Source organism: Equus asinus, chromosome 13 (assembly GCF_041296235.1).
Source record: "Equus asinus isolate D_3611 breed Donkey chromosome 13, EquAss-T2T_v2, whole genome shotgun sequence".
In the NCBI taxonomy this organism is placed as follows: Eukaryota; Metazoa; Chordata; class Mammalia; order Perissodactyla; family Equidae; genus Equus; species Equus asinus.
The window spans coordinates 36,960,251-36,982,258 of NC_091802.1; the positions used below are offsets into that span (position 1 = coordinate 36,960,251).

At 48.7% G+C, this 22,008-nt stretch overlaps 1 long non-coding RNA gene across 1 annotated transcript; it reads right to left on the reverse strand.

Annotated features, from left to right (window-relative positions):
- Positions 1-8,503: 8,503 nt before the first annotated feature.
- LOC123276324 (uncharacterized) lies at positions 8,504-21,847 on the reverse strand. Its single transcript, XR_006512700.2, has 4 exons — positions 21,693-21,847; positions 19,522-19,877; positions 15,916-16,129; positions 8,504-11,037 (listed from the first exon to the last, which is right to left on the reverse strand). It is a non-coding gene; the product is annotated as an uncharacterized lncRNA (long non-coding RNA).
- Between the last annotated feature and the right edge of the window lie 161 nt (positions 21,848-22,008).

A 22,008-nucleotide genomic window follows, 5' to 3' on the forward strand; every position in this document is an offset into this window, starting at 1 on the left:
TAAATTACTTCAGTGCTTTAAGCATCTCTTTTTTTTTTTTTTTTCTAAAAAACTAAGGCTATGAATATGCACATGGCAGCATTGTTGAGTAAATAGGATGACTGATGTGAAAATGCTTAGCACAGGGCTCAGCACACAGTTGATGCTCAGAATATTCTCGTTCTCTTCCCTATTTGTGTCCTAGGGGGCTGTCTGCTCCTCCCGAATGTCAGAGACCAGCAAACTTCTTTGGAATCCTGAGTTAGCAGTGGTCATCTCTGTGCCCCTGATTCCAAGCTGGCTATTGAGAAGGCAGCATGCGGACCCTCAAGGGTCCCACCCTGGTTTGATTCAAACAAAGAGGTGCAAGAGGGATCAAGTTCCAGGCTCCTCCTTCCCAGGGGCCCAGATGTGTTGGGATAGGTGGCTTGACCCAGCATTCAGGAAGCTGTGTTTGGTCCTTATTTGAAGTTGGGGGTAGAGGTTGGCTGGCTAAATTCCAAAGTCTGTTTGTACAAGGAATTTGCGCTTTAGTCTTTGTTATACCACTGTTTGCACTAGTCCCTCCATATCTTTCATCTCTGTTTCCCCATCCTTTCAATGAGGGGTAAGTCTATCAGCTGTTTGCCAACTGAGCTTGGAGGAGTGTGGAGCGGGGCCGCTGGGGCTCTGGGTCCCTCCCTCCCCTGCTGCAGCCAGAGCAGTGGTGAGTTTCTCAGTCCTACATGAGGACCTTAGTCACGGCTGTCATTTGAAGGAAGGGTTCCATGGCTGCAAAAGTTTGAAATCCGCTGTTCTGGAAGTCGTTCTCAAAGGTTCCTTTCATTTCCCAAATTCCCTTCAGACAGAGCCCAGCAAGGCTGTGGCCTCTTTTCTCCACCAGATGGCAGCACCCTGCTTGCTGCTGCAGGTGCCAGGCTGTGTTGACAATTACAAGATGTTTGGAGAAAGATCCCAGGGAAGGGACTAGAAGGAGGTTAGCACCAGCGCTGAGGATGAGTAAACAGGTCAAGATGATCCTCTGCAGACGACTTCCTGATATAGAACCCCTGGGCATCAGTGGCTGTAAATATACCAAGTGTCCTGCCCCAACCACCAGCCAAACTGGTGCTACCCCTCTCTCTGCCAGGTGGGAGATGGCCACGCAGCTCAGCTTTAACTCCTTCTTAAACCAGGGAGGCACCCAGCACGCTGGGTACTCAGGCTCTGCAGCCAGCCTGAGTCAATTTGGGGAGCTCACCCAGTTGTGAATGAATTAATAAGACATACAGGAGACATCAGATTCTCCTTCTGAGGCCCCAGGAGTTTCCTTCTGAGTTCCTAAACAGTCATGAGGAGGAGCAAAATTAAATCTGATGGGCTGATAAGCACATGGGGAAGGCCTGACCTGCCACCTTGTGGATGTTCCCTGTGAATGAAGAGACCCGAAAAGGACAAGTCTTATATACACAAGTGGGTCCATTCATTCCTGCAACAATTATTGAGTACCTACTGTGTGCAGTCCTGGGCCAGATGCTTCAAGGGATTAAAGATGAATCAAACACAGGTCCTTTATCAAGAGACTAATACAACTTCGTCCAAATGACAGCTGATTAGGTCATGTGTATTGAAATGCCTTATACTGTTTTTCTTCTCCCTTCAGATTTCTGTTTCTCATTATTTGTTCAGATCAAAAGTTAAATGATGAGGCCATGAAATGGGGAAAGAAACAGGGAAAGGGAGTGGTTGGAAGGAGGCCAGAGACAGTTCAAATATTTGCCATAAAGAATCCACAAAGTGGAGTGCAGAATCAGCTACACTGTCTGTTATTGTGTACAGATCTTACAGCACAGCATTTTCCCATCTGCTCCCACGAATTTTCCTGAAGAATCTGTGATCCTCACTGTACTCTGTTTCATCCTGCAAGTGCACACTGCCCGATTCTTTAAATTGTCTCAAAAATAATACTTATTAGGGGCCAGCCCAGTGGCATAGTGGTTAAGTTCACGCGCACTGCTTTGGCGGCCTGCGGTTCTCCGGTTCGGATCCCCAGCGCGGACACACACACCGCTTATCAAGCCATGCTGCGGTGATGTCCCACATATAAAGTGGAGGAAGATGGACACACATGTTAGCTCAGGGCAAAGCTTCCTCAAATAATAATAATAATAATAATAATAATAATACCTATTGGTTTAATATTTTTTATTTTAAATGATACAGAGAAGCATAAAAAATAAAACAGAATGGACCATAATCCCATGGCCCACAGGTAATATTTTAAAAATATATACATCACTAAAAAATGCAAGCAGGACGGAAAGATAAATAATGAAACGTGAAAGCCTTCCCACCACTTTTCTCCCACAGTTTCTCTCCCTCAAAATAAGCACTGTTAGGTTGCTTCAATTTCCTTCCAGAAAAAAAGTCATGCATTCAGCAGCACCCGTATCTCCAGGCCTATGTGAACAGGTTCTCTGCTGTTCTAATTATTTATACAAAAGGGATCACACTGTTCTGCGCCTTGTCTTCATTTGTTGGAATATCTTGAACATCTCACCACAATACACATATTGATCCACCCTGTTCTTTTTTAAGGGCTACATCGTTTTCCCTGGTAGAGATCTATCATGTTTTGTTGTCACCAGTCAGCTTTTGGATGACTTGGTGGTGGTTTTTATGCATTTTGCTGTTGCAAACAAAACCACAATGCATGCTGCCCGATTAAGGGCCCGGTGATCTCTGCACGAGATTTCCCTACAGGGCAAAAGGGTTGTGCCCAGCGTCCTAGGAAATAATCTTTGGGGTGGAGGGGTGGCAATGCTCGAGCCCTTGGAGCTGCCCAGAGGTTTCATATGATGAATGTGTGACTCCGACTTCTTTGGGGAAGTTGTTACTCTACCTCCTGTCACTGCCAAGCTGGCATGGCTGCTACCAGGCTGGCTGTCTGAGTGTGGCTGCCCTGGGATGGAGGCCCTGCCCTGGAGTCCCCGCTGGCTGGGGGCTTGCAAGGTTGGCAGACGGGCTCTCTGGGGCTCTAGGCTGCTCTGCTTAGCTGGTATTCATGGCCACATGCTCTGAGATTCACAAACAAACAGGAAGCCAGTCCACTTCCTCTGCTGGGGCTGGTCCCCCATCCTTATCGCTCAGTTAGCCCAGAGGGGAAAGGGCAGCCCAGGATTCACAAGGCAGCTTCCTGGCAGAGGTGGCCGGGGAATTCTGGGTCCCGCCGTCAGGATGGGCTTCCCAGCGCTGTTGTACCTATTTGCCCAGTTTGGGACAGCCTTACTGACAATCCAAGTTAGGCTCAGATCTCTCCTCTCTGGGAAGCCTTTTCTGATACACCCCACCCTGTTTGGATGCCCCATGCTCCTTTAGTTCTGAGATGAAGTTCTTTTGAACTTGTAGTAAGCAGCTCTTTAGGTGTTTGTGGTGCGAGAGTGTTTTCTCCCTGCAGACAGCTCTGAGATATTTTCTTCTGTCTTTTCCCAGCACGGCTCTCTCTGTGCATAGGGGATGCCCAATAAATGTTTGTAGTCTGAATAACTGACCAGCTCCAAAAGGGGTGCCAGGGGACAAAGGAGAGGGAACAGGGTTGCAGCCACAGCTCAAGGTGGGGCCGGAAGGCATTGCTCCTTGGGACCGTGTGGCAGCTGTACAGGAGGGAGTATTGGGAACAGTCACCAGAGTATAGTGCAGACATGTGGCTGGGGCCAAGGCCAGAGATGTGGACTGCAGATATTCCAGTCAACAAGTCCCGAATGCCCGCTAGGCCACGTGGAAAATCAGCTCCCTCCTTAGTCACCATATACATTATACAGGGGGTGCCCGTTTTTAAGGAATTAGAATTTTTAAGACACAATCAACATAGAAACAATGCTGAGTATATTTAATCCTCTGCAGTGACTCAGAGCACAGTAGGATGCCGCAGCGCTTCGGGCAATCATTAGGACTATCAGTTACTTTAGAGAACATTAGCTGTGGGCCCAGCAGCCCTCAGTGAGTCACTGTCGGTTGCTTTAAAAAAAATCTCTATCAACTTGTTTAGTTGCGAGTGTTCTCTTTTTTAAGAAAGCTGGGCACAGAAACCAAACTTAAAAACAAACAACAATAACTGTGAAACCCTAAAAGCCCAGTCAGCCCCTCTTTGCAGCTGTCTGGGCTTCAAATAAGTTTCCCTCTTAAGCACCTGGGTGCAGAGCAGCGTGAGACCCGTGGGAGCCGGGGATGGAGTGGAGGAGGATTGGTGGGCCAGGCGGGGCTGAGGTGGGAGAACAGGAAGCAGAGAGGGTAGCCAAGCCCTGGGGGAAGGTCAGAGGAGGCTGGGAGGGAGTGAGGAGCTCTCCGGGCTGCATCTCCAAAGTCGAAGGAGACTGGCACAAGCCATGAAACAGCAGCTCTGAAAGTCCCCTAACGCCTCCGAAGGGCATCAATAATGTGGGTCACGCAGGTGGACCAAGAGATGACCCTGGTGGCTGTTCCGGGGACATGTGGGGTTCCAGTGCTCCTTGATCTTCACCTAGCTCTGCAGAGAGGCTTCACAGCATCACCTGGGGGGAGTTCGGCTCCCTCTGTGCCCTGTGCAGTTTCCAAAGCTTCAACTCTCATTTAGGGTGTAAAAACCCAGTTTAGAGTGTTTACTCCAGAAGCAGAGAAGGAAAAGCTTAACAGAGATGGCTCAGGGTGAGAGCAAAGGCTGGGCCCAGCAGTGAGGGACACAAACTGTAGCCACCAAGGCTGGCAAAACGCTCCCAGCCCTCCCCGCACACCAGCAGCCCCGCCCAGTCCCAATCGGACAGTGAGAGGTGAGTGGAAACCTCAGGTTAAAAATACCCAGTCTTGTTGTAAAGAGAAAGAACAGGAAGGAAGTGTGGGGAGGTAAGACAGAATAGGCAAAAAGCCCCAGAGAAGGAGAATGAGATGTTATTAATGGCCGGAAACTGATCAGGTAGACCAGGTGGGCAACGCCCTCCAGGTGCCTGAGGGGCTGGTAGGCAGGGATGGGGTCATGAGCATGGCTCAGGCAGGCCCTCCCAGAGAAGTGATTTGGACCCCTGGAGACCAGGACTGAGATCCCCTCAAGGAGTCTTGGCCCAGGAAAGGAGTGGGCAGGTAGAGAGCCTCCCCTACGGAGAGTGGGGCATTGGTGACCAGAGGGCAGCCTGGCATGCCTGTCATTCTCCCTGGGGGGAGAGAGTCACCAGAGCCACCAGACCCTCAGCCCCACCCCTGGGCAGGTGGAAGGGTCTTCAGAGGGCCTCAGAAACAGCAGCTCTTGTCGAGGAAAGGGAAAACAGTGAGAAGGCTGAGCGAGGTGGCACAGCACCGACTCTGCGCCACAGAGGCTATGGTCAGGGCTGTGGGTCCTGGATGCTGAGTTTGACTCCTGACTCTGCCACTTACTAGCTGCATGACCTTGGACTGTCACATAACATCTCTCTGCTTCAGCTTCCTCTTCTGTAAAATAGAGATGCCAATAGTGCCAACCTTATGGGTTGTAGAAAAGATTAAGTAAGCTAATACACCCAGGGCTGCCAAGACAGTACCTGGTACCTAGTAATTGCTTTTTAAGTGGTAGCTATCGGGAGTGGAGTAGGGGGCAGTACAAGTGAGGGGTGGGAAAGAAGTTCTTAACTCCTCGTGTGGATGGAACAGCCCTTCACAGAGAGCCTGCCACCACACCAGGCTAGGAGTGAGTGGGGAAAGGAGGGTATGGAGAGAAATAGGATATGGGCCCAAGTGTTCAGGAACCACTATCTTAGGGAAGATACAAACAGCTAATCAACCACATTTCAGCATAAGACAGGCGAGTTTCATACAAGCGCTAGGGTACAGAGAGATGGAGGAACCTTCTCGGCCTTCAGTGTTTGGGAGATGCCTGGGTGCTGGTCTTGAAGGGTAAGTAACGTAATTCAGCAGGCCCAGAAGAGGGAACATGACAAGCTCTCCAAGCAAGAGGGACCATGGTATTCAGGGCAGCAGCTCCTGTGTGGTTGACTGGGGGTGACCAATTTGGAAAGGTCAGCAGGGCCCGGCCTGGCAACACTCTGCCAAGAGTTCACACCTTATCCTGTTGGCATGAGGCAAGTGGAGAGACTAGGACGTGGGGAAATCCAAATCAGACTTTATTTGAAAAATTTCTCGGGGCAGAATGGGGGGTGGGGGGGTGAGAGGGGAAGAGAATGGTGGCAGGGAGGCCAGCTGGTTAAGTGACCCCAGCAATGGTCAGGGCCAGAGACGATGAGGAAAGGGGCCTTAGAAAGTGGACTAATTTGGAAGGGAGACAAGGAGGAAGGAGGGGAGACTGACTCTTTGGTTTCTCGTCTGGGCAACTGAACACTCAGTGGTATCCTTAATGGAATTGGGAATAAAGGGAGAGAAGTGGGCTTTACAATACAAAGGAAGGTTTAGAAAGCATGAGCTTGAGACGGTTGAGATAGCCAGGCGGGCCTTGGAGATAGCAGAAATGGCAGGTGCCGTGAGGGAAATGAGGCGGGGTTCAGAAGATCCTTCGGACTGAATCAAGGAAGCTTCACGATTATTTTCACATGTGGATGGGCACTGAGTCATGCACCATGTGTGACACATAGGGTCTCTGGAGGAAGCACGAAATTATACAAGAGGGGCTGACAGGGCCCCCTCACTCTAGCTCATGGCCAGAAAATTGCGAAGTGTCACAGTTTACACTGCCTGGTTAAATGACTTTGTGACCTATGTTGTCGAACTTGAACTAAATTAAACTTCATAAAATTGGCAAAGGGGTTAAAAAGATTTCAGCACAAACACTGCAGATTAAAGACCGAATTCAGCAGGCGCTAGCACACGAGAAGATGCCAAAGCTGGCACTTCTCATATGAGCTCTTTGTCAGCCCCGTCATGAGGTTACAACAAGGATGATCTGATCAGGTCTAACATGAAGAACGCCACAAAACTCTTTTGTAATCTCTAATGATCACGGTGACTATTTCAAATGTGACCTTACACTTCTACCATTGTTAAAAGTGAACCTCACCCCAAGTGTGTATTGTGTCTTGAGGTACTAATAATGGTAGGCCATGTACACAATTTGTAAATAATTGAACATATATTAAGGGTGTATGCTCACATTTTATTACTGATGAGACATAACTTGTCAGGATGGGAGTTGTCATCGCACATGGCATTTGATTTGGGCAAAAATTCTGAAGTCACAGGTTTCAGGTCCCAGGGCATGAACCGGTTTCCTACTTTATCAGTTCCACACATCTGAAATACTGTGTATCACGTTCACCTCTGAGAACAATGGATGCTTGTATTCTAGAGCGTGGCTGCCTCTTCCATCACCTTGGTCCTTCTCTTCCTTCTGGAGATGAGGGAAAGATTAGTTGAGCTCCCTGGAGAAAAGCATTAAGTAAATATGAGGCGTTGCCAAAGTTATTGTTACTATTATTAACAACAATAATGGGCAGCAGTGATGAACACTGCTCCAAGGGGTTCTCATAAGGATCTAGGGGAAAGGTCTCTAAAAGCATGTCCAACTGTTCATCTCTTACACCATGTGAATCCAAGGAACCTTCTGGTGTCTGAGTCCTATGGGGCATGGAGGCTGCTGGGGCTTAGAAGAACTGAAGCCCCCAAAGGGTGGGGCTGCCATTCTCTGAGGAGGCAAGAGCTCACCTCCTGCTAGACAGAGTCCAGGTCCAACTGGACCTGCGACTGGTTGAGGAAGGCGTTCCGCATGTCAGCCCAGGAGCCAAAGCCAGGGAGCCAACGCCTTCACTGGAGACCTGGCTACTTACATCCAACTCCAGAGGAGGCTGAGCAGAACACACATGGGTAACATTTGACACTGAAAGAATTATTTTTACTTTCTCAAAGCACATTTGTGTGGGGAAGTTAATAGGGTGGAGATGATTATTCACCACAATTTATGCCCAATGCTTGTTTATCGAGTGCTTGCCCTGTGTGCAGAGCGCTGTCCTAGGGACCATGAGGACACAAAGATGGAGACCTCAGCACGCTGATGATCCAGTGGGCAAGTTAAGATATGCACATAACCATCCCATGGGGTGGGAGGGCTTGACAGGATGAGACAAACAAGAACCAGTGTTCCAAGGTGGGACAAGGGTCAGGCACAGTCATGGAGGTGATGACCTCTGGCCTCGGCCTTGAAGGCTAGGAGAGTCTGGCAGGTGGAGATGGAGGAAATGACATTCCTGAAGAAGGGCCAAAGCCCCAGAATGGAAAAGCGTGAGCTATGTATGACCAACAGTGAGTACTTACTTCCGGCTGGTCTCTGGAGGGTGAAGAAGGAGAGTGGAGTTAGAAAGGTGGATTAGAATCAGATTTCAAGTAGCCACATGATGGACTATGAGAGCCAGAGTTTATCTTCAGGGAGCATTAGGAGCCTTGCAAAGTTTCGGGGCAGGCAAGGCAGTGAACTCAAAGAAGTTAAAAACAAAACAAATCTTGCCCAGGGTCCCATGGTGAGTTAGTTTGTGGCCCAGTCAAGACATGATTTCAGATTTATATTGACACAAGTAAAGCTCCTGGACCTCACACTGACCAGACATAGATGGGTCTGTGGGAAAGTGCTCCAGGCCAGTGGCGGGCAGGCTGCTTCTCTGGGAAACCCTGGAGCCTGAGTTTCCAAGTAGCTGGGCGTCCTACCCAGCTGCTGGCTTGGGTCTCACCGAGCTGAGTCTTTCCATGGAACCTGGGTGGTGGATGAGCCAGTGGCTGGACTGCAGTCCTTGGGAACCCAAATGGGTTGGGCTGGGAATGGCAGAGTGTGGGATCGCTGCAATAAAATGAAGGGAGAGGAGCCCTTGGATTGTCCTGGGGTGTGAGGCACACAGGGCGTGGGGCCTTGCATTCCTGGATGGTTAAGATGCAGCAGCTGATGATTATCATTATTATTCCTGCTCTGGTTTCTCTGAGCTTTCATCCTGCAGGACCCTGCCTTGCTGGCCTGGCGTCACCAACTAGCAAGGCCTCCCGGGGTGGGGCGGGATGGGTGTCTCCTGGCTCCAAGGGAACACACGTGACTGTGGGTTTCTTCCCCAGTGAGCTCAGGGAACTTCCTAGTGCTGAGCAACTTCCTAACCCTGGAAGCATGGGCAGAATTTCTCAAGGAGGAAAGTGAGGCACAGAGCCAGGGGAACGATTTGACCTATGGTAGAGACCCCCCTCCCTCCCCTACTCACTAGACCATGATTATCCCTCCCCAATTGGGGCAGATCTGGTCGGCCTGGAGGAGAGCCAGGGAAGGTGTGGCTTCTAGAAGAGAGAACTGGGCTGGGGCCAGGAGGCAGAGCTGGTACCCTCCTTGCCAGGCACTGTGGGCACCATGAGGTCAGGCTCCTGGTTTCATGTCTCTCTGGAAGGTCCTGCCGTATGAATGGATCTTCCCCAAGCCTCTGAGGGAGGCCAACGCTGCAGACATGCAAAGTGCCCAGTGCTCTTGCATCAGAGGCCACATTCAGCATCCCAGGAGAGGAAGAGTCTCGTAAAGATGGGCCAGGCCCAGAGGCAGAGGGCCAGACAATGGCTCAGAGACAGGGAAAGGGTGTGTGCATATGTGCACACATTTGCTAACACCAGGCTTCCAGTGGTGACATGTCCCTGCCTGCTGAGATGAGATCAAAGGGAGAAAGACTAGATGGAAATGTGAAGGACAACCTGATGATTGGTTGGGGGGGCTGAATGGAACCCTACAAAATGCATGGGTCCTGTCTGGCAGAGGGGATCCCAAGGAGAAGGGAGGGGATGGCCCAACAGCCTGAGACCCAGTTGGCAAGTGCTAGAGTCATCTTCCCCACTATCTGCTGTCCACCTAGAGAGAAGCAATCTTTGGGGACATCTTTTGGCTTAAAGCAGAGGTGAGACAACATAGAAAAGTAGTCTGAGGAAGTTGGAGCAGAGAAGGCCATAAACAGAACTTGCTGTTTACTCCACAAGCTCTCACATCCTCAGTGCCTCCCAGAGCCAGCCAACCAGACAAGCATGCATTTATCAAGTGTTTACTAAGCAGCTACTAGGTGCAAGGCACTCTGCTGGAAGCTATGAGTGTAGAGGCATAAGACATGGCCTCTGCCCTCTGGAGGTGCTCTCTGGAGAAAGACAAATCTTCCTTTTGGTTTCACCCCAACTGCACACAACACAACACCGGAATCCTGAGGGATCTTCTCCTCCCTGGCTGTTTTTGGCCATGACTGCACTGGTTCCTGCTTCTGTTCCCACCGCCAGCTCTCTGGGTTCACACAGGAGCAATGCTCACTAGAATTCTTGCTGCTTTCTCAAACATCTCAGCAAGAGCAAAGAGCTCTTTAAGGGAATCACTTCCACATTTATAGTTGATTTATTCAACAGACCTTTACTGAACAGCTGCTGTGTACAGGCACTGTGACAGGTACTGAGGCAGCTCTGACGGCGACCAGGACAGACAAGCCTCCTGCCCTGGAGGAGCCCCTAAACTAGCAGAGGAGGTAGACACCTATCTGGGGTCCCTGTGAGTTTGGGCTGCACTTCCACAGCAGCCACATAGATCTGTTTTACTTCCTGCCTGAATTCTTCACAGAGTGGAGTGTGCCTTGCTGGGGAGGAGTGGAGAATGTTCCAACAGGATGTCCACATGGTAAGATCTGAAAGGCACCAGCCCCCAATCTGTTCTCCCCGGGGGGTGAGGTCCCTCCCTTCCCGAATCCAGTCTCCTACGGAAGTGGCACAGGAAGCAGGGACAGAATTAAGAGCCTAAGAATTCCCAGTACAAACAAACCCTTTGGGCAATGAAACTGAGGAGGGCTGCAAAGGCACTTCCCAATGTCACCGTGTTAGGAAGTATTGGCTCCTGCAGACTCTCCAGAAAGCAGCCACCTTTCTGGGTGTGAAATCCACCCCTCTGTTCTCTGGCTCCATCGTCCATGACAGGTGGTGCTCCGGGTCTCATTTTGAAACTTGCCCATGAATGAACGCTCTGACCGCTCATGCAGTTGTTGGATGTTGAGTCAGTGTTTAACCATTATAATTGGTAGAAAAGTCTTCCAACTATCTCACCAAGATGAGACACTGCAAATTCCACCCTCCTGCTTCTCCTTTGCCCTGGGGAATGGAGAAAACAAGGAAATGTTATAAAGCACTCCCTACTCGGAATTCTCTCAAGAAACTTCCATGAAACTGACAAAAGTAAAAGACTTTGGATCTGGTGACCCTCCTTCTCTCTAAATGTCAACATCCCATATGGAAATTTTTTCAAAGGATGTGATGGGGATGTGGGCTTTCCTGGGGCCTTCTCCCCAGTGGGGTTCTCTCCCCACTCGGTGCCTCTGTCACCCTGGGGGGTGACATACCTGGTCTTGGAACTGGAATGGGCCCCAAGAATGCTGGGGGTGAGGGTGGGTGGGGTAGAGCTGTGCATATGAAGTGCTGTGGTAAAGCGCTCCTTTTTAGATGTGCCCGGTAAAGGTGAAAGTGGCTGGAGCTTTAAAATGAGAACAGCATCAGAGAAATAAAATTTTCAAAGGCTGCTGTCCTAAGTTTGTGGGAATTTCTTAAATCAAGGGGCAAATCACTACATTGGAATGGGCTTCTTTCCTTCTTTCTTTCTTTTCCTTTCTCTCTCTTTTTCTTTTTTCCTTCTCTCTCTTTCTCTCTCTCTTTTTCTCCTTCTCTCCTCTCTCTCCCCTCACTCCTTCCTTCCTACCCTCTCTCTCCCACCCCATCGTCTCTCCCTCTCTTCCTCTCTCTCCTCCTGTCATTCTCTCTCTCTTTATTGCCCCCCCTCACCACTTCGTTCTCTTCCTCTCTCTCCCCCTCCCCCTCTCATTCTCTTTCCCCCTCTCTCCGTCTCTCTCTCCCTCTTCCTCTCTCTCTCTCTCTTTCTCTCTCCCCCTCATTCTCTTTCCTTCTCCCTCTCTCTCTCTCTTTTTCCCTCCCGCCACCCTTCTCTTTCTCCTGCAGGATCTAAAACAGCGAGTCCCTACAGAAGGATGACTTTGCTCCTGCTGTTCAGCCACATCCTGAATACTTTCCTCTTCTCTTTTCCAGCCTCAATTCTACCATCCTTTCAGGTTGAGCTAAAGTCTAACATTTTTCATGCCACCCTTCCTATCTAGTCAATCTCTGGTTGAACACCCCTTGATCTGAATTCCCATTTAATTCCATTAAACTCTGTGGCTTGGTATGATTACACGATGCCTCATGTTCCCCAGCTGCTTCACCTACAGTCATGTGTTGCTTAACAACCGGGAAACGTTCTGAGAAATGCGTTGTTAGGTGATTTTGTCCTCATGTGAACATCACAGAGTGAAACGTACACAACCTAGCTGGTCTAGCCTACTACACACCTAGGCTATATGGTACTAATCTTAGGGGACCACCTTCGTACATGTGGCCCATTGTTGACTGAAACATCATTATGGGGCCATGGCTCTACACAAATCTTGTCTCCTTGACTAGGTTGTAAACTTCTAGAGGGCAGAGGCCAATCCTTACATTTTGGAGTCCCTCTGAACACTGGGCACAGGGCTGGGTAAGTAATAGGCCTTTATGAGACCTCCATTTGCCTTTTACTTCTCATTAAACATCAGAGAATTCATACAGAAAAAAATTCATAGGCATAATAAATGCGAATAGGCCTTTATTTGGGTGGAGTAACCATCTCATACAACCTCAGAGAATTCCTACAGGAAAGAAACCTGTGTCTGCTGTGTCTGTGGGAGAGCCCGCGGGGCGAGTCTGGAGGCTTGGAAGGCACATCTGACTCAATATCATGGGACTCAATTACATGAATGCAGCGACTGTGGGGAACCCTTTGCTCAGATGATACCCAACATCGACATGCGCATTAGCGAGAAGCCATGAATCTGAAGAATGTGGGAAAGCCTCCCCTAAGATCTTCACCACCCACCACCAGAGTATCCACCTGAGAGTAAAGGGCAGTGCGGACGCAGGGGATACAATGGGCGGGAAGGAATGTGGTTCCTGTCTTTATAAAGCACATGGAGAGGCATTTCCCAGTTGAAGAAATGGAGACTTGGAGAGGAAGCATTATATACTGTGGGTACAACTGGAATATTACAAAACTTGGATTAACGCCTTTTTCTTTTTCAGACTTGAAACACTTCCATGCCTGATTTCCTTCATCTTCATCTCTCACCAGGGAAGGGAAGGGATGATTCTCGCAACGCTTGTTATCGATAGAGAGATGGGGCCGGAAGGGCTGCATTGCTGGTCCAGGGCACACTGGCAGTCAGGATAAGAGCTCTGGTCTCTGGGGGCCTTTATTTTGATGTGCCAGGGGCCATGCTTTGCTAAGGGAGACCAAAGGTGGAAAGAGAGGTCCATGCCCTCAGGTAGCTTATAGTCTAGGGAGGGTCCTTGAAATATGGGGACTGCTTTAACGGGAGTGCTTATGGAATGCAGCAGAGGCACAGGAAAGGAGCCCTAAGTTCCTTGGGAGGAAGTAGGAAAGGCTTCACAGAGGAGTTATTGTTTGAGCTGAGACATAAAGGATGAGGATTTTGCCAGACAAACAAGTGAGGAGAGGGTGTTCCAGGTGGAAGAAACAGCACATGCAAAGCATGAAAATAAGAGAGGGCATGGCCTGTGGAGGAGCCTGGAGACGTTCAGCATGTAAAGCACGGGGAAGGGGACAGCTAGGCAGGGGATGGTAACACAGGGCCCTTGAAAGCCTTGTGAAGCAATTCAGAGTTCTCTTTTGGCAATGGGAGCTGTATGTATCAATTGCCTCTGTAACAAATTACCACAAATGTAGTGGCTTAAAACAACAGAGATTTATTATCTGACTGTTCTGGAGGTCAGAAGTTTCCCTGGGCTGAAATCCAGGTGTCCGCAGATTGTGCTCCTTCTGGAGGCTCTAGGGGAGACCCGTTCTTTGCCTATTTGAGTTTCTAGAGGCTGCCCACATTCCTTGGCTCATGTCCCTCTCCCATTTTCAAAGCCAGCAATCACGTCATTCTGACCTCTGCTTCTGTGGTCATATCTTCTTCTCTGATTCTTCTTGTGATTACACTGGACCCCAGATAACCCAGGATAAGGTCCCCATCTTGAGATCCTTAACTTAGTCCCATCTGCAAAGTCCCTTTTGCCATGTAAGGTAACATATTCATGGGTCCCAGGGATTGGATGTGGACATCTTTAGGGGGCCATTATTCTGCTTACCATGGAGCCATTGAAGAATTCTGCCCAGGAGAGTGGTGTGAGTGAGTTTGGGCGTTAGGCAGTAGAGCGCTGTGGTTAAAAAAGAAGACTTAGGAGTCCATCTACCTGAGTTCAGTCCTGAGTCTGCCATTAAGAGTTACGTGACCTTGTATTGTTTCCTACCACCTACCTCAAAGCGTAGTTGGAAGGACTGTATGAGATAATAGAGGTAAAACACTTAGGAAAGTGAAAAGCACTCAATAAACTGGGAACATCGTGGTGCTCAGTACATGCTAAGAACAGCAACCTGGTCAGGAAAAAGACATTCACAGTGAATGCCATGCAAAGCAGAACCTAGCTTCCTATGGGGCCATTTCCCCAGGACCATCAGCACAACAGGGAAGGAGGTACTTAGGCACCAGAGGATTCCCTGGCACAGAGGAAACATGCAGCCCTTCTGAACGGCACCACATTGCTCATCGGAGCACGCACCTTCATCCTCTCTGTTGGTATAAAGAAATGAGGGAAAGAAGCTGCCCACATCTGTTCCCATCTTATGGTAGGATTCTGTCTGGGTGTTGGATAATATTAAAGAGTAGGTGATGTTTTCTCTTAAGCTTTCTTCCCTGAGAGCTCTGACACAACTGTTGAGTTTGACATGGGGCCTGTTGAAGACCTGGTGACATCTCACCCAGGCCCCCAGGGTGATGATGTGTGTGCTTACAGAGAGAGGGAGTGAGCACCTGGTTCTGGGTCCTTGCTTCCCTAAGACATCTGTGGCCTTCTTCTCTGTCTCCATTTCCTAGTACCAATGAACCTGAAGCTATCAAAGTCTCTCTCTCCTTCCTGGTGCTTTTTTCTCTAAGGAACTCCGAAAGGGTGGATACAAATCTCCTAGCAGTTTACCTACCAGTAGAGTTTCCAGATAAAATACGGGACACCCAATTAAATTTGAATTTTAGATAAATAATGAATAACTTCAGTATGTCTCAAATGTTACTATATGTTTAGTACTACCCTGTTAAGCAGATTATTTGATTAACCAGAACACTCCATTCCCCAGCTTCACCATATCACACTTTATGGTATGTCCTTTGATGCGATCTACAAGGTAGATTGGTATTCGGGCTATGAAAGTTCTAGTACCTGCTTATGGGTGACTTTCTTTGTGGCGACACAGGGAAAGGAAGGAAGGCTTTGATTCTAGAGGGCTGGAGAGGGTCAGAGTACTGAGGACTGGACTCTCCTTTGTCATTGACATGAATGGTGATGGTTCTTCAACTGTGGCACAAATTCTGCTGCTGCCCAACTCTGAGATTTGGACAAGCTCAGCTCCTGCTCTGGATCTCACCTGCCCGCTTCATTAGTGGGAGCATCATCCCTGCTTGAATACAAATCCACCTTGTAGACTACTAGTATACCCATTCTGTTTAAGTATATTGGGATTATTTGTTTAAAAAAAAAAAGGTGCTATACAATGCACAGTCTATTTTGTTGGCTTTGATCTTGACTAGGATAACAATGAAGACTCGCCATCTATGGGATGCAAATGAAAATCTGTCTTCGGATTGAATGTGTAAAATTTGTAGTAATTACTGTTACATGAAAAACACATAAATGAAAGAACAGTTGAAATCTGTAATTCTAGTCACTGTTGGCACTAAGATTTGCTCAAGGGTCCGGGCTCCCAGGCTCTGTCCGTCCCATATGACTCCTCCATTCTAGAATGATGCCCCTCTTTTTACTTGCCTTGAGCCCTTGTCCTAAATTTCCCTCCTTGGTCTGTGGAGGGTAGACACCTGAAGTCTTCCACTTTACCTTGTTTGCAGGGTAAGGCTCAATCTTGCCACTAACTGGGGCTTTATGCAGATGGCCACGAGGTGGCCATGTCCAGGCCGCTCTCCTCTGCAGCACAGCATTCAGCCTGGTGTTCTCAGGACTTGAGTTTTCACATCAAAATTGGTTAGACATCTTGTGGTGGCTGACTTCTACATTTCTGTGTTCACCCTTTTTAAGCACCATTTCAGAGACTCTAAATAAAAGCAAAAGATTGTAACAGTTTATGAAACCCTAAGGGAACCCTGGATTTTATGCCTCTGCAAGTGAGCTAACCCATCCAACCAATGGCAGCAGGCCAAACTGCACAAGGATTACCTGTGTCCCCTTGCACCTCCTTGACTTCTAGAAAAAGGTGGCCCTGAGGGGCCAGGGGAATTAATGAGTTAATGCCTACCGAGCTCTAGGAACAACTTGCTGCAGATAAGGTCTCATTATGGTTAATTGTTATTATTGTTGTTATTATTGTTCTAAACCCAACTCTTACATTTTGTTAATGACCTCAGGTCAGGGGTTTAATTAATACCTCCTCGGAATGCTGGAGGCCCCAGGCATCATGTTCCCGCCCCGACATCCGGGCCCCACTGCCTCTGAGCTCCACCCACAGGGTCCTCACCACCCCCAGATCTTCCCAGTCCCTCCCTCCCTGAGTGGCTCCACCATTCTTCACACCTGCCAACAGCTCCCCATCCCATTCCAGCCCCCAGCTCCAGACACTTGTCTCTCTTTGCTGCCCCTCCCCATAATCTCACATACCTCCTTTGTCATAGCATTCCCTTTTCCGCAATTTCCTAGCTCCCAAAACGTTTCTTTTTGCACCCAAACAGTTGCCCAGAGCCAAGCCTTTTAGAGATCGTGAAAGCTGAGAGAGCCACCCTGAGCCCCACCCTTCCCCCTTGCAGCCTCCATTTCCTGCACTGCATCCCAGGTCTCTGATCCCACCTCCGTGAGAACTTCGGGATTATTCCTCAGGTGGTGAGGCCGGTTGGGTGGGTTGGCTGGTTTAGGGTTACAGGGTTTGGCACTAACTCACAGCCCCATGTAGCTCCTTCTTTAATTAATTAATTCCGATTTTTTAAAAACCATGTCTTCGATTGGACCTCAGTGCATGCCTCTGGGGCATATGTCACATCAATTACAGACAACAATTAAGCCTGCTGCTTAAAAGAACCTGTGAGCCTCTTTAAAGTCTCAAACACAATTCAGGCCTAACGCCTTAGATCACTCTGCTGTAGACAGACCCTGGGGCAGATCCCCCAGGGGGGGAAATTGGGCTGTAACAGTCGCTTAGAGATAAGAGGATGTTCTGCTGGGGTCCCTGCCCTCAGCTGCCCAAAATCCCTAACCCCAAGTTTCCTCTCTGCCTTTGCTTAGATATCCAGGAAGCTAAGCTGTTGCAGGTCACGGTGTGCTGGCTTGGCTTCTGGGATAGGACCAACGTTCCTCAAATTCCAAAGTCCACCTCTCTACTGTCCTAACTGGACGTCTTGCATGGATAAAGGTGAATCTCAGGCTCTCTAATGATAAGATGGGGACCAAGTTGGTTTGTCCTTTCTCCATCAGTAGAGATGGCAAACACAGGGTTAACTGATGCTTTCACAGTGCTTTGAATTAGGAAAATGGTTGAAGACGTTGCTTGAAGGCAGAGATGGTTTCTTAATGGTCCTTGATTCCCACCTTGTGCAACACTCGGTAGATGCTCCAGGAAGGTTGATAAAATGTTGAAGACTAGGAGGGGAAAGAGCACGCAGTGTAGCTACAAATATTTTTCTATGTACAAAGCAAGCAGGCAGAGATGGGACTGGCCTAAACCTTATCCTTGTTAATGTTGTCCTTTCCACCCAACTGGAATTTAAAAAACGCTAGTAGACCAGGTAAACATGGCTTTCCTTATCTATTTAACTCATTTATTTATTGGCGGATGTGAGCTGACTGTGAATCACGTTGTCCTTTCATGTTTGCTGGAATTGTGGCTGTCCATTTGAGTCCAAACTTCCACAGAGCAGAGACCACATCTGTTCAATTTGCTTTGTATGATGTCCAGCAAAGGGCTACAGTGTGGTGTCACAGAGAAGCCTGGACTCGGACCTTGGAGACCCAGGTTTTAATTCTAGCCATGTGACCCTTAAAATCCGGACCTCATTTTTACTCACTGTTAAAAAAAAAAATAGTGGGGGCAACATTTTCTGCTCTTCCTACCTCCCAGGGTTGAGGGAAGGATTAAATGAGGTAATGTGAAAGAAAGATTTGTAGAAACGATCACATAAATCTGATTTTGAAAAAATTACAAAATGCATTTTGATGATAAGGACACCGGACCAAAGTCTAAGCTCTGAAATGTTTCAAACCATAGCTGTAGGGAGCTGTGACCCAAATGACGGTCCCAAGGCCATGCTACAGCTACAACCAAGCGTTAGGCTGAAGTGACATGGCTAGCCTAGTAGCCTTTCTCATCTCTGTCCCCAAGGTAAAACTGCTCCGCTCACATGCCTGGCCTTTTAGTGCATCCTCTTTTTCTCTTCTACAGCATCCTGGCATTTATTTTAACTTTACACTAGAACTCAAGTCGGGGTGGTGGGAGGGGAGGGGGCACAGAATGAAAGTGCCGATGGCCCACGTCCCTTTAAGATGGGACATATACATATACGCACATGTGCACAAGTGCACATCCACATACAAGCCCTACGGCAGAAAAGCCAAAAGTCCAGCTTTCTGAGCTGTCTCTAAACACTACCACTTAGAGATACGAGAAAAAAGTGTGAATAGAAAAGGGGAGCCCAGGACAGTTTTATCCATTCTATAAAAGGGGCAGTTTCCTACAGGAAGGGCTTGGACATGATAACAGGATAGTAATTCCTAGGAAAGGAGTGGAATTAGAAGGTGTTAACGAACACGGTCAACTTTCTAGAGTAGAATCCTAGGTATCAGATCTGGAAGGCTCTAAGAGCCATAAAATCCCCTCTTTTTACAAAGTCTAAAAGGTGAAGTGACTGAGCAAAGGTCACAGCACTACAAGTAGGCTGATGACCATGACCATGACTCAGCCCCAAGTCTGGTGCAGTAAGACAGGGTTATATTAATTAATGGGTGGGCAAGGAGCCACAGCCACTGCCTCTAAATAAGTACAGTTGGTAAGAATTATTACGGACTAGGGGCACATCTCTGGAAACTTGGGGAGCAAAGAAATGCGGTGAACAGGGAGTTTGTACCAGGCTGTCCAGCTCACTTTACAGGAACCAGATAGATGGCCTGCTGTTTAAATTAAATCTTTCAAGGTTTTCAGAACTGTCAAAGTGTACAGAACTTTTTGTTAAAACTTTTACATTAAAAAAATGGGGGCCGGCCCTGTGGTGTAGTGGTTAAGTTTGGCAAGCTCTGCTTCAGCAGCCCAGGTTCACGGGTTTGGATCTCAGGCACAGACTTACACCACTTGTCAGCCATGCTGTGGTGGTGACCCACACACAAAATAGAGGAAGATTGGCACAGATGTTAGCTCAGGGCAAATCTTCCACTGCAAAAAAAAAAAAAAAAAAAAAGAAGTAAATAAATAAATTTTAAAAATGGGTTCTGTTGTTTTCTGCCCAGTACCTTCAGGAGAAAGTTAGTGAAGAATGTCCCAGTCCAGGAAACCAGGATAAGAGAAGCCTGATTTTCCAATAAGGCCAGATGTGGGTGCTAAATGTTGCAATGACTGCCAGGCTGCAGTGCCAGCCACTGAAGAAGGAGGCACCAGAACGAGCAGTCTGACTGAGAGCAAATGCCCTCTTCTTGTGACAGGTCGAGTGATGACATTGGTTGGCAGCCCCCTTCTTTTGGTAGGTTTGTGAAGGGAACATCTAAGAGACAGCAGAGGAACTGGGATCTCCTTGCCTGCCCTGAGGCCCAAGGCCTTCCAAACTACTAGTCACCAAGGCTTCAGATACACAGCAGCAAGTGCCAGGGTCCTGGAGAGAGAAAGAAGGAAAAACATGTTAAATAAAGGAGATGCAGACGTGGAACCGAACATGAGAATTATTCTCCATCACGTGCCAAGGCTACTTGTTTTTACACCATAGGAATATGTAGCAGTTTTCCGGAGTGGGCCTGTCAGACCCTTTGAAAGAACAGCACACTGGAAGTCAGAAAACCTCGGTCCTGTTCTGGCCCCACTGTTCACTGGGCTGGGTGACTTTGGCTGAGCCATTAGACATACCTTGGCCTGAATTTCCTTCATTGGGAATAATACCTGTCCTGCCTGCCTCACAGGGTTGTTGGAAGATCTGATGAGCTAATGGACATAACCTCCCTGCAAAAATCATAAAGCTCTCCTCAAATGGAAGGTAATAATATTACGATTCTAATTACTAGGAGCTCTTCAGAGGGCTGGCCTGTGGGTGGAGAGTCACAGAGTCTTGGAAGGTCTCCTCGTTTCTTTAGCCATCACTCTGCACAAGCAGGACAGCTCTGACAGGCAGAGGGTGGGGAATGGATCAAGCGTCCTAGATGGCAAAGCTAGACCTCTCAGTCAGATGTTCTGGGCTCACCAGCCCCCAGGGATGTCAAATTCTTCCCTACATCAAATTGAAGTCTTTCCTTTCACTACTTATGCTTATTTCCTCCTGTTCTGCCTGAAGATTTTCTTTCTACCTGCTGAAATTCTGATATTTTTAGTGTTTATCCACTGAAGACACTCACTGTTGAAGAACATGACCCAAAGTTGCGAAATTACAATCCCAGGACTCTAGAGTTCAAGTGTAACAAAAACGGAGTATCTGTTTTTGGAAGGGACCAAGGACAGAGTTAGCCCTCGAACCCCTTTATTTATAAAGTTTGCATCTCTTCCTTAACCTTGTCCCAGACTTGGGTCATTTTACTCCCTGCAGGAATTTTTTTTGGGGTGGAGGTACTATTTTGGGGAGAAGTAGCTGCATCTGTATTGAAAATGTTTAGAGAGGTCAGCCTTAGTGTGAGAGCATTTGTAAAGTGTGCTTTTAATAATGGAAGGAGGATAAGGAGTTCCAATTAAGACAAGATTTGGAAAACATTAGGGCAGTTTGGTTTGTGGCAGGGAGAAGGTCATGCTAACCTCAGGCAGTGCCTTGGGTCTTCTCCACCTAGGCCTTCACCTTGCCTGGTTCACTCCCCCTCTCGGTACTCCATGCACTTTCATTTCTGGACAGCCTCTTTTGGCTCTGAACTTGGATAAATGCTACCTTGTTAGCTAATAGTACCATTAATTATATTAATGATTAATAGCTAATTAGTCATAATGCTGTAATACTTACAGTGGAGGCTTCCTTTCTTGCAGCAGCTCTGTGTCTCAAGCGCACACATCCCCTTCCCTATTCCTGGCCGCAGAGCACGCGCCGCTCTAAATTTGTTTTTCTGACCACTCTGCCAATCTCTAAATTTCTCGTTTTTATCGGCTGTCTCGTTCATCTGGCGAATGACCACCACTGCTCATATTTTGCCTCCTTTATTTCTGTCCTCTGTCACTCAAACTGCCCTCCAGGAATCAGGAGACCACAGTCCAGACTTTTGTTTTACTTTATTTCATAAACCAAAGGCTCTTTTACTGCTCAATTTCTCTTGGGCCTACTTTTCTACTTTCGGCCTCCTCTCCTCTCTTTACCTTTCCCTAATCCTAACCCGCCCCGGATTTCGCGCAGTCCCACACCCGCTGCCCAAAGCTCCCTCCCCTTCTCGGTTTTGCCTTCCTTTCAGCAACCACGCCCCCAGACCCCGGGAGAGCGGTGCGCACGCGCAGCCCACGCCTTTACCTGGGCGCTCGGGAGTGGGCGGAGTGGGCGGAGGGCGGGGGTGGAGCGGGAGTCGGCGGTTCTGTGGGCGGCGGGGCGCTCGCACAGTGGCAAGAGGGAGAAAAGGTGCGCCGGGGCGGCCCGAGGGGCTGCGCATGCGCGCCGCCGCGCCCAGCGGCCGGGATGCCAGGGGGGCGGGCAGAGGGAGGTGTCGGGATCCCTGTTGGGCGGGGGGGCCGGGGAGGGAAAGGGCCGCGGGCGCGCGCGCGCTCTCGCCGCCGCTCGCCCTCCCTCCCTGCCCCCTCTCCGCACACACATCCACACACGCACACCCCCT